Source organism: Arvicanthis niloticus, chromosome 5, assembly GCF_011762505.2.
Source record: "Arvicanthis niloticus isolate mArvNil1 chromosome 5, mArvNil1.pat.X, whole genome shotgun sequence".
NCBI lineage: Eukaryota > Metazoa > Chordata > Mammalia > Rodentia > Muridae > Arvicanthis > Arvicanthis niloticus.
Window position 1 is genome coordinate 73,148,614 of NC_047662.1, and position 12,208 is coordinate 73,160,821.

The following is a 12,208-nucleotide window of genomic DNA, read 5'->3' on the forward strand; positions in this document are numbered from 1 at the left end:
GCAGCCCCTTTCACTCCTCCTCAAAAAACAGTCCGCTAGTGAGCTTCCTGACCCTCTACGATATCGTTCACACACCTCGTGTGGCCGCAGAGCCGAGTCACATCTAGCCAAGAGCAAATGTAAAAGGCTACCTTAAACTGGATCAGCTGCCAGATTGTCAAAAAGGTTGTGATGTGGTGGTCATCCGAGCCTGAGTGCCCAGGAAGCCAAGAATGACACAGGATGTCCTATTCAACACCAACACTACCATTGTGGCCACTTTGATTGCTGCCTGTGCCAAGCACTGCCTTGAAGCCATGATTTGCATCATTGCCAACCCAGTTAACTCCACCATCCCCATCACAACGGAAGTTTTCAAGAAGCATAGCATGTACAACCCCAACAAGATCTTCAGTGTGACAACCCTTCACATTGTCAGAGCGAACATGTTTGTGGCAGAGTTTGGATCCAGCTCAAGTCAACGTTCCTGTCATTTGTGGCCAAATCAGGAAGACAATCATCCCCCTCATCTCTCAGTGTACCCCCAAGGTTGACTTTCCCCAAGATCAGCTGGCTATACTCACTGGGAGGAGCCAGGAGGCTGGCACAGAAGTGAAGGCCAGTGCTGGAGCAGGTTCTGCCACTCTGTCCATGGCTTATGCTGGAGCCTGCTTTGTCTTCTCCCTCATGGACACCATTGTTCCGCGCCCCTTCCAAGTCCCCTCGCCAGAAAGAGAGACACGGGAGGCAGTGTTCGGGTAGTTACTACAGCGAGGCTTTATTCTTGTATCAGCTGAAGCACGGAAGACCCCAAGCCCGGAAAAGGCACTGTTTATATGCACCCTAGAGTGGCGTGTTCACTTCTGATTGGCTGTTCACTCATCACCCCATATTATGCCCTGGGATGGGCAATGACTTGGCGTGCTTTCGCCTCTTGCACCTGCACAGTTTAGTTGTTTATTTGTGGGAACACCGGATGCCAGCGCCATCTTGTAATGGCGAATGTTGTCACCGCTCGCTGCGGCTCCCTACACACCATGAAGGGGAAGAAAGTTGTGGCTGAGTGTTCTTTTGTTCAGTCCAAAGAGACAGAGTGCACTTACTTCTCTACACCCTTGCTACTGGGGAGAGGGGGCCTGGAGAAGAACCTGGGCATTGGCAAAATCAGTCCTTTTGAGGAGACAATGATTTCGAGGCCATCTCTGAGCTGAAAGCCTCCATCAAGAAAGGTGAGGACGTCATGTCAGGAAGTGCATACTGACAGGAGCCTGATGCAGCTATTTCCTTGAAGGTCTGCCGGAGTCTGACATATCCAGAGGCGGATGCTCGAAGCTACCCATTGATCTGATCAAGGGTTCCCAATGAAGAAGTTGGAGGACTGAAGGAGCTGAAAGGGTTGGTGGCCCCAAGAGGAGAGCAACAGTGCCAGCCAACCAGAGCTCCCCAGGGTCTAAATCACCAGCCTGGGAGCACAAAGGGAGGTACCCATGACTTCAGCTGTATACTTAGGGGAGGATGGCTTTGTTGGGCATGGGTGGGAGAGGAGATCCCTGGTCCCATGAAGGCTGAACACCGAGCAGGGAGGAATTCAAGGGTGGGGAGTGGGGAGGGGGTAGGTGGGGGCACACGCTTGTGGAGGCAGGAGAGGGACGGGAAAAGGGGTTCCTGGGTGGTGGGGGGAATGGGGTGAGGGGATAAAATCTGAAATGTATTTTAAAGAAAATATATTGAGCAGATGAAAGATGCACATACCTTGAGAAAAGATCTGAGTGAATGGTTTTCAGCTGACATTCATTCTAAAGCCAAGACAAAAGCCAGGTTCAAAACTAAGTGTTTTAGTTAGGAGAGATGACAGAGGTTCTGGTTAGTCAACAAAATGATGGACTGGGTATTAGGACTATCTTGTGCCTAATTGTACTTGGTACAATTAGGAATAATTATGCTCTAATTGCATTTTGAGAGAAAAGTTTTATTTTAACAGGAAGGATGAAGCTAGGTGATGAGAGAGAGAAAGAGAGAGAAAGAGGGGCGGGCATGGAGGCAGATGTTCACATGTCTCCACCAGTCAAAGATAGTTGATATATCTAGGTTGGGTATTGGGTTACACTTCTGATTGAGCATTACCAAACTTATAAAGCCTTTGATTAACATTTTTAAAAAATGTATAAAAGCAAAAATGAAAAGGGGGCATGGGATAGGGGTTTTCTAGGGAGGGGAAATGGGGAAAGGGGATGGCATCTGAAATGGAAATAAAATATAAAAAAAATGAGGCTATCCACCCCCCCCCCAAAAAAAAAGAAAGAAAGCAAATTACTGGAAAGTTTGTATGCTGATCAGGGCACAGCCAATCATATGCTATATATATTGACCATGTGAAATTGGCTTTTTAAGTAATGTATTTGCCAAGACAGAGCAGAATATTCTTTGCAATAACCTGTTCCTTAAGTATAATCCTTTATTGATATTTGTATACAATATAAATTTTATACTTGAGGCTACCATTACTGGAAATGCTTTCTCTATTTATTGAATAACGTTTACTGTGTGTATGTTGTTAGAGAAAATTTTATTTGTTTGAATGCAGTATATGTTTGTTGTACCAGATTGAATTTAGTCCCCAAAGTTGCAATGTAAATATTAGTTTTGTCATGATTTTCTTGTCATAAACGATTGCACTAACTTCTATGTACACATATATATGCCTTAAGGTTACTCCCTAGTCAAAGCCTTTGTTACAGCTTTATTTATTTTTCCTTATGTAACCAATACATCAGGAATGAAACAACAATGGTCCCCAAGAAGTGGCAATTAGGAAATAGAACCACAAGCCCTGGTGCCAGCTTAAGAAGGAACTTGGCACCCAGAAGGAGATTTTTTTTGTAGTTCAGACAACTTTGTCAGATCACCCTCTGGAAAGGTAGAGTCAGACAATGACGGGTCAGTGAAGGGTAATAGGTGCGTTACTTAGTTATTTGTTTTCTTTCTAAGTGTTTTGTCAAGTTGATTAAAAAAAAAAAAAAAAAAAGTCATCTGGGAAAGAGGGAACCAGAACTAAGAAAAATGCCTCTATCAAAATGGCTTTGGAGCAAGTCTATGGGAGCATTTGCTTACGTAGAAATCAACGTAGAAGGGCGTAGCCCACTAAGCATGGTACCTTCTCTGTGGAAGTAGTCCTGTATTATATAAGCATTCAATCTGCTTAATCCTCTGGGTCCACTCTTCCTATCCCATCCCTCAGTAACTATATATCCTATTTCCTGTTCTTTGATAGATGACCCCTCAGTCCCTTACAGTATACCTAAATATAATTTACTCTATGCCTATGGTTATATAGAGTGTGTTATGCTTATTGAAGGCTTAAAAGCTAACATCTACATACAAGCAGACGCATACCATGTTTGTCTTTTGGAGTCTGGGTATTTCACTTAGGATGACATTTTTTCTGACTACATTCATTTACTTGCAAATTTCATGATTTCAGTTTTGAACAACTGAGTAATATTTCATTGTGTAAGTGTGCCACAATTTCATTATCTGTTTTTTTTTTTTTTTATTGATGGACATCTAAGCTGTTTTCAATTTCTGGATATCATAAATAGAGCAGCAATGAAAGTAGATGAACAAGTGCCTCTGTAGTAGGATGTAGAGTTCTTTGGATGTATGCCCAAGAATGGCATAGCTGGATCATGAAGTAGACCAAATCCCATCTTTCTGAGAAACTGCCATACTGATTTCCATAGTGGCTGTGCATGCTTTCACTGCCACATGGTTTTGTTTTGATCAAAATTCTCTTTTTATTTTTTGTTTTCTTTGGGGAGGGAGCTGCAAAGGCAGAGCATAGATATGAAGGGATGGGGAAATAAGTGGGATAAGGGTGCATGAAATGTCATTCAGGAAAAACCAATAAAAAGTTTTTTAAAAAAATTACCAAATCCAGGGAAAGATATACCTATTTCAGTACAAGAGCCATAAGGAACATGAAATTGTCATGACCAGAAGGACACTCTCCATTGCGTAATGATATCTAATATTAAATATATAAAATGACAAAAAAAATCATATTGAAAAGTGAATGAAAAGAAAGATCAAGTCTTACAGCTGATTTTTCAGGATGAAGTTTGAAAGTCAAAAGTGGTTGAAAAGACAGGTTTCAAGTTCTAAAAGACTACAGCTCCTAAGAAACAACAAAGCATTCTGTTGTAATTGAGAAAAAAAAAACTTTCCATGATAAGTTCAGACTACAGGAATTTATAAGCACTAAACCAGTCCTATAGAGGATATTGCCCATGCCATCATGTTCCTGCACTGCTGAGAGATCTCAGTGACCAGGTTCCTAAGGATGTTGAGTTCAGCCTCTGATTCCAGCTGATACAGTTGCCTAGGTGCATTCCTAATTTCCACTTCAGAGTGTCTCCCCCTGCTCCTCTTAGTGCAATATTTCCTTCACTTCACTCTGCTTTACACCAAGCTAAAAGGAGCTAATACATTTAAGAAGCTTAAAACAGATCTGGGCCTCAGGTAAGCAAGTGTTACCTATAATGGTTATTGTTACTATTATTAAAGTCAGTGGGATGTACAACTGAGCTGTCTCCTTCACTGGGTTGCATATCCCCAGTAATCACAGATTGTTTCCTGGACGTTTTATAGCATACTATAGAGGCAGTTAATCCCACAATGGATGCTCAGCAAATTGAATGGAATTTACCTTTCAGGAATGCTTTGAGGATAAAGCATCTAGAAGGCTGGAAGACCCCCACTTTACAACGCACAGGCTTTTGTTCTGCAGTCAGATCTTAATTATCCACGTGTAGAGTTTCCAGTTCTTAAATTAGCCCCAGCACATGTTTAATCCCCTGTCACTAAAATGCTTCCAGGACGTTGCCCTGAATTAGGATCAGTTCGAGAAGAAAAAGTAATTTTACTAATTAGCCCGTGCAGAACATGATCAAAAAGTTTAATTTTCTACTCCCCAAAGCACACAATACAGATATAAATGATTTTAAACTCTTTGCCAATTTCCTCCCTTAAATTAGTATGAATGATTAAGAGTTTCCTATAAAAATAAGAATTACTGTTTAATCATGAAAATGCTGGAAGCCATAATCTCTAGGTGGTCGGATTAGATATAATTCTTTCAATTTTGCTAACATATATTTTACAATGTCTTTTTAAAAATGAGAAATTTTGCTTTGTACAAGAAAGTTCACTCCTTCCTACCTAATCACTGCTTAATTATGTTAGAATAAATTTCACTGTGTTCATAAAAACTCCAGAGTAAACTCATTAAAATTAAATACATGACCATGTGACCTTGGTTAAATTAGTTAGTATCTTGGGAGTCTTAATGTTTTCATCTGTAAAGTGAAAATTAAATAATTAACTAAAAACCTGGCGTGAGAAAAAAAAGAGATATGTCGTCATCGCCTCTAGTTCATCCTTCTAAGTGTTTTAATCATCCTTTTGAAGAATTTTTGTGGAGCATACTTTTCCACAAAGAAGCCTTTGCGAGTCAGCTATGGGGAATCTGATCATCAGACACCATATGCAGACATTTCTGGTATGTGTGACCTTTTATGATCAAATGTGATATAAATGACCTAAGGTTATTGTCCAAGATGCTGTTTTCAGTTCATATCTCTTGGGAAAGGAAATATCTTGTATCTGCAATGGAGTATAGCTGGGTAAGGTCAGGGCAGGCCCCCAGCCTAGGAGGAGGCTAATTAATATAAGACATCACTTCATTTTTTGTTTTTGTTTGGTTTTATGTTTACACATTTTCTATTTTACTTGGGTGGGGGTTTGTTTTTGATGATGATGATGATGATGATGATTTTAGTTTGCTTTCACTTTTGGTTTTTGCTTTTTGTTTTGAGAGAAAGAGGGCAAATGTACACGAAGTCAGGTAGATTAAGGGGGACTTGTGGGAAGCAGAAGAATATGATCAAAATAAATTGTATATATTACTTTTAAATAAAATGAATAAATTATTTTCCCATACTTTATCTATAAGGTAAGGAAAGGAACGCAAAGGAACCGAAAGGAACGGAAAGGAATGGAAAGGAAAGGAAAAAGGAAAGGAAAAGGGAAAGGAAAAAGGAAAGGAAAAAGGAAAGGAAAGGAATAAAAATGGTGTCCTGAGGCAATTGCCAGAGGAGATTTTTTTTTCTGCCTAACCCTATGTTTTTCAAAGAAACTGGAAAGTAATCCACAAGGCTTGGGCCTTTATTCTCGTTTGGTTTCTATTATGATAAACACCATGACCAGAAGCAACTTGGGGGAAAGGGTTATTTGGCTTACATGTAATCACAGTTCAGTATGAGGGGATATCAGGGCAGGAGCTCAAACATTAACCTGGAGGAAGGAACTGAAGCACAGAGGATGGGAGAATGCTACGTTTCATGGTATGGACATCCTGCTTTCTTATACAGCTGAGGACCACCTCCATCCTCAGTGGGCCAGGTCTGCCCACTTCAACCATTAATCAAGAACATGCCCTTCAGCTATGCTTACAGGCCATTCTGACAGATTCATTTTCTCAATTGAGGTCACTTTTCTGGGTTGATTCTAACTTGTGTCAAGTTGATAAATAAACCTAACCCATACAGGCTTAAAGACCCAGAGAAATATAAAGTGAAATTTTACTTATATAAAAACAAATAATGGAGCCTGATAAACAAAATACTATAGATTAAAAAATAATACCTTGCATAATTTACATGTGTATTGCTAAAGCTCTCTCCAAAAGCAAATCAATCAGGTTTGTTTTAAGTTTTGTTGTTGTAAGCAAACAGGATAGAACCCAGGGCACTGTACATGCTAGGCAAGTGCTCTAGGACTGACTGGGCCCCCAGCTCTTTCCTTCCCTTTCCTTTCTTTTCCTTTTCCTTTTCCTTTTCCTTTTTTTCTTTGTTTCTTTTCCTTTCTTTTTTTCTTTCTTCTCTTCTTTCCCTTTCTTTTTCTTTCCTTTATTTTTCGTTTTTGAGACAGAGTTTCACCTTGAATCTCTGGCAGGCCTTGAACTGACAGTGTTGCTTCAGCTTGTCTGGAACTCATGATCTTCCTGACCTAGATTTTTGAGTGCTGAGATTTAAGCATGTGCCACTATTCCAAGCAAATCAGGGAATTTCTGAAGAGAATAAACTTTCAATAGTAATAATAAAGATGAACACCATCTCCCCTGAACATTTGTTGAATATTTTTGATATCTCAGTTACAGACAAAATATATTTGAACCCAATGCTCAAATTCCAATGTGATGGCACAAAACCTTCAAGATGTAATTTATTAGACTATGAATGTTTTGCCCTCTTAGATTAGAACTCTCAGAAGTCACAAAACTAGCTAGTTCTCTTGCTATCATGAAGGACACAATAAGGAAGATACAGAAGAGAGCTTTATGCAGAGTTGAGCAGACTGACATCCCTAACTTAGATACCCCACCTTCCAGACTGGCAGTAACAAATTCCTGATGTTCATAAGCAACTCAGTCTTTTTTACTTTTTCTTTATGGCAGCAAGACTATGATTAAGGTGCCTATCATGCCTTGTACAAATAAAAAATATAGGTCCTAAAAGGTTAGACAACAACTAAGTAATGTATCCAGAACAAAATTGACTGCATAACATGACTATTAAGAAGTAGAATTGTGGCCAGGCAGTGGTGGTGCACGCCTTTAATCCAGCACTTGGGAAGCAGAGGCAGGCGGATTTCTGAGTTCAAGGCCAGCCTGGTCTACAGAGTGAGTTCCAGGACAGCCAGGTCTACATAGAGAAACCCTGTCTCAAGAAACAAAAAAAAAAAAAAAAAAAAAAAAAAAGTAGAATTGTGGATGCTTAATAAATAACAGTAATAAGGACACAGAAATGACTTCATAGGGAAAGAAGGAAAATGTCTGACACTGGACATGAACACACAATTTGTACCATGCCATATAGTTTCTAGCAATTACACATGACATGGAAAGCTACCCATAGATATTGTGAGTCTTTTAAAAGAAACAAGACTCTGATGTCTAGAAGCAATCTGATTGAAACTGTGATCTAGGGGATTCCTTTCAAAACTTATTAATGCTGGCTTATTTTGTAAAAATGATATGAAGTAGTTGCTATATTTTGCTAGGGTTCTAAAAAAAATCATTAAAAACAAAATGTCTTTTTCCCCTTCTTTTTTGGTTTTTCAAGACAGGGCAGCCTCAAGTTTTCTGGAACTAAGCTCTGTAGACCAAGCTGGCCTCAAACTCACAAGAGATTCAACTGCCTTTGTCTCCTGAGCCCTGGGATTAAAGGTGTGTACCACCACAACCCAGGCTAAAATGAAATGTATTATTACACAATAAAAAAAAGTGTTCTCTCACAGACATAGAAGATAGAAACTCAAGAATGGCATGCTAATAAAGTTGGTTTTCTCAGAGGACCATAATGTGGGTTCTATTCCAAATCACTGTCCTCGGTTAGGAGGTGGCTTCTTATTATTGAGCTGACTCTCATAGTCACTGCTCCATGCGTGTATGCTCCTGGAGCTTCATTTCTTCTAAAGATACAAGTCCATTAGATTAAGACTGCTCAAATGTGTTCATTTTAATCAAATTTTACCTTTGAATACCTTATTTTAAAATAGGTCAGGCTCTTAACATGTAGATTTGAAGAGTTCATAACTAAGTCATAATATTATTTGTTAAAAAAAAGGCAGCACTAAGTTAGATGGCCTGTGACTTATGCAATTTTGATTATATAAAACAGTATCTACAGGGACATTATCCCTCTGGACTCCGTTCACCTGCTTTTCTCTCAGCTCCTCTCTCTATACAGGAAATGTACTAGAACACTGGTTCTCAGCCTTCCTAAGGCTACAACCTTCATATTGTGGTGACTGTAAAAATATTTTCATTGACACTTCATACCTGTTTATTTGTTACTGTTATGATCTAGAATGTAAATATGTGTGCTATCTGATGGTCTTAGGTGACCCTTATGTAAGATTTATTTGCTCCCTGAAGGGGTTGTGACGCACAGGTCACTAGACTAGAACCACTACAACCACTATACTAGAATAAGAAGATTTATTTGAAGCCAATCAGTGCTTCCTAATAGCATACTAAGAGGACAGTGAAGAAACTACCAGAGAATACAAATGAAGACTCATGGTCTTCACGAACTTGAATTTATGTCTAGTATTGTCTGTCTATTATGTTTGTAATCTAGAAGAATGCGCTCAGTAAATTGCGATATATGAAGTTTTGGCTAACACAACATAAGCAATGGTTTGCAATATCACTTTTACTTCCTGAATGATCCTCATACAGTCCCTGCATGGTAAAATAGTGCCCATTACCATTTACCAAGTAAACACAGGATATGGACCCAGGGATGTCATTTGAACCTAGCTAAGACAAGTACAATGGCAGATACTGGGCAACTTGTAGGTTTATGTAAAGTTTGTATTATAGTCAGCTAGTCTCAGTAGGATCTTTACACCCGGGATATCATTATGCTCAACCTTCAGATTAAAACTATTCAGCTACAATATCTGCATGGCAATAAGGATTCCTCTGTACTGGTGAAACACACATGTTGGGACCATAATGAACAAGAATAATGTCTCTCTGTTCCCATTGCTTTCTAACATGTTACATCAGAAATGAGTTTTTCTTTTGCTGTTTGGAACCTTTGATTTAGCCCAGGATAAGATTTCTACTGCATAAATATCAAAGGAAAGTCTTAAGAAAACCTTGAATTTGAATTTTGGTTTCTGAAGGACTTCTATGAACTAAATAACTTGAATGAATAAAGTTGTATTTTAAAAATATCTTTCATTATTTTATTTATTTACATTCCAAATGTTGTTGCCCTTTCCAGTCCCTGCAAAAGCCTCTAAACCCATTCCCCACCCAGTTGCCTCTAAGAGGGTGCTCCTTCACCCACTCCCACTTCATCCCTCTAGCATTCCCCTTCTCTGGGATATCAAGTCTCCACAAGACCAAGAACATCCCCTCCAACTGAGGCCAGACAAGGGAGTCCTCTGTTACTTATGTTGTGGGGCCACAGACCAGCCCATGGATACTCTTTGGTTGGTGATTTAGTCCTTGGGAGCTCTGAGGGTTCTGGTTAGTTAACATAGTTGTTCTTCCTATGGGGTTACAATTCCGTGCAGCAACTTCAGTCCTTCTCCAAACTCTTCTATAGGGGTCCTTCTGGAGCTCAGTCCAATGGTTGGATGTAAGTATCTACATTTGTCTCAGTCAAGAACTGGTAGAGCCTCTCAGCGGACAGCCATTTCAGGCTCCTGTCTGCAAGCACAGCACAGCATCAACAATAATGTCAGGGTTTGGTTCCTGCACATGGGATGGATACCAAGTTGGGATGGTCTCTGGATGGCCTTTCCTTCAGTATCTGCTTCATTTTTGTCTCTGCATTTCCTTTAGACAGGAACAATTCTGGGTCAAAAACTTTGAGACGGATGGATAGCCCTATCCCTCCACTGGGGGCCATGTCTATCTGGAGGTTGTCTCTTCAGGTTCTATCTCCCCATGGTTGGGCATTTCATCTAAGATCATCCCCATTGTGTCCTGGGATCCTTTCACATCTGTGGTGTCTGGGACCTTTTAGCAGTTACCCTGTCCTCTACTCCACACTGCTGCATCTTTCTATTCATTCTCTTGGCCATCTGGGCTTCTCTCCTGTCTCCCAAAATTAGTACTTTTGTATCTCTGAAAAAAAATGTCAATTCTTGTACTATTGTTTTCCTTGTGGGGAGCTGCCAGAAGGTGGCTATCATCCTTGCAGCCATCTTGAGCCATATACCCTGACAAGAGACTTGTTTACAAGAGCCTACAACAGCTGAGCACACTCTGATAACATTTTGTTTTAGATACCCAGGATTTTCCCTTGGGTGTATGAGACTTAAAGGTGTGATTTAGAGCTAAGACTTAAAGGCATGACTTAAAGGTGTGATTTAGAGACAAGACTTAAAGGCATGACTTAAAGGTGTGACTTAGAAGTGAGACATATAAAACGCAAGAGGCAGACAGAAGACAAAAAATCTTGACACTTGAACTTAGAACTTGGAACTGGGAAAGAGACTAGCAACTTAGAACTGGTATTAGGACTTGAGACTTATTACATCTGGTACTAGGATTAGGACTTGAGACTTGGAACTTGGAGGCACTAGGAACTGGGAACTAGGGACTTGGAGAGAAAAAGAGAGACTGAAGAATAAATGGGATTGAATCACACTCTGTCTGGTCTCCATTCTTCATGTCTGTCCTCACTCTCTCTCTCTTGCTGAACCCTGACCCACAAACTGGAGCAGCTTGGGGCAGTGCAGGCTCTAACAATTTAGCCCCGAAGGCTTTTGGCAGTGTGGGTTCCAACATTGATAGAGCGGTACCCAACATTTGGCCCTCAAGTGTGAGGCAGATCGGTCCACGACAGAAAAGACAGAAAAACCTCAAGACCTCAATACCTAATATTTGTCTACCTAGCTGTACCCAAAATACTTCAAACTGAAGCCATTATCTTCAGTGATAGAACTATTCCTATGCTGCTAAGTGTTCTAACTGGGATTTGAACCTCCATGTTTTGATAGAGTAGTCCACATGTTTAATCACTGTCCTCATGCTAACTATCCAGGTTAGTTTCCTTACCTCTCGGCTTTTCTACATCTGCCTTGTTCTTTCTCATCTCAATTGTTTGTTTGTTTGTTTGTTTTTCTCAGTTGAGAAGATAAATAGAAATTTTACTCCAGCTTCCTGGAAACTGAATGAAAAAAAATAAAGGTTTTGCAAAGCCATAGTTTTGCTTTGTTTTCTATGGGGATTAAAGAAAAAATGAGCTGCTTTTGGTTTGTCAGGTCTGCAAGAGATTCTTTGACTCCTAAACTTTCTATGGGTTTTAAAATTCATAACATGTTCTCCCACAAATTGTCTAAGTTCAAGAGAATTATGCTTCCAATCATAATGGAGGCATTAGGGGGAACACCAGCTTCTCTGATATGGGGTCTCAACAGCCATCTAGAAAAGAATAATTTAAAGGTGATGGCCTTCAAAGACTTGAGAAAATAGTCCTATGTTTGCCTGTGTTCTCCTTTTTGAGATGTAGAGGTGACCTCATTCACACTGTATTAAGGTGTGTCTCTGTATATTAGATTGTTAACTGATGATCCAGCAGTGAGCTAAAATGCTAAGAGATTCTGGTGTTGTCATTACTATGACCCATTACTGGCTTTCTATTTT

At 39.9% G+C, this 12,208-nt stretch overlaps 1 pseudogene; it reads left to right on the forward strand.

The window, feature by feature from the left end:
* Positions 1–212: 212 nt before the first annotated feature.
* LOC117708746 (malate dehydrogenase, mitochondrial pseudogene) lies at positions 213–1,240 on the forward strand (annotated as a pseudogene).
* The last annotated feature ends 10,968 nt before the right edge of the window (positions 1,241–12,208 follow it).